Here is a 212-nt window from a genome sequence, read left to right as displayed (position 1 = left end):
TAAATCAGGAAATTACGTACCGAATTAAAATATTTTGACGAAAAGATCCTCATAGAAATAATTTTTTTTTTTTTAAGTATTGCCACTCAGCTGGTTGCCATAGTGTATCCTGGATATATATGTTTACAGACACGCGGAAAAAATGGACAGGCAAACAGAGAAAGAGATTCTGTGTGAGAGAGAGGGCGTTTGTTTGTGTGATGGTGAATGAA

The sequence above is a fragment of the Penaeus monodon genome, chromosome 28 (assembly GCF_015228065.2).
Source record: "Penaeus monodon isolate SGIC_2016 chromosome 28, NSTDA_Pmon_1, whole genome shotgun sequence".
Classification (NCBI taxonomy): Eukaryota; Metazoa; Arthropoda; class Malacostraca; order Decapoda; family Penaeidae; genus Penaeus; species Penaeus monodon.
The sequence above is the reverse complement of the archived record's forward strand: the minus strand, read 5'-3'. Positions refer to the sequence as shown.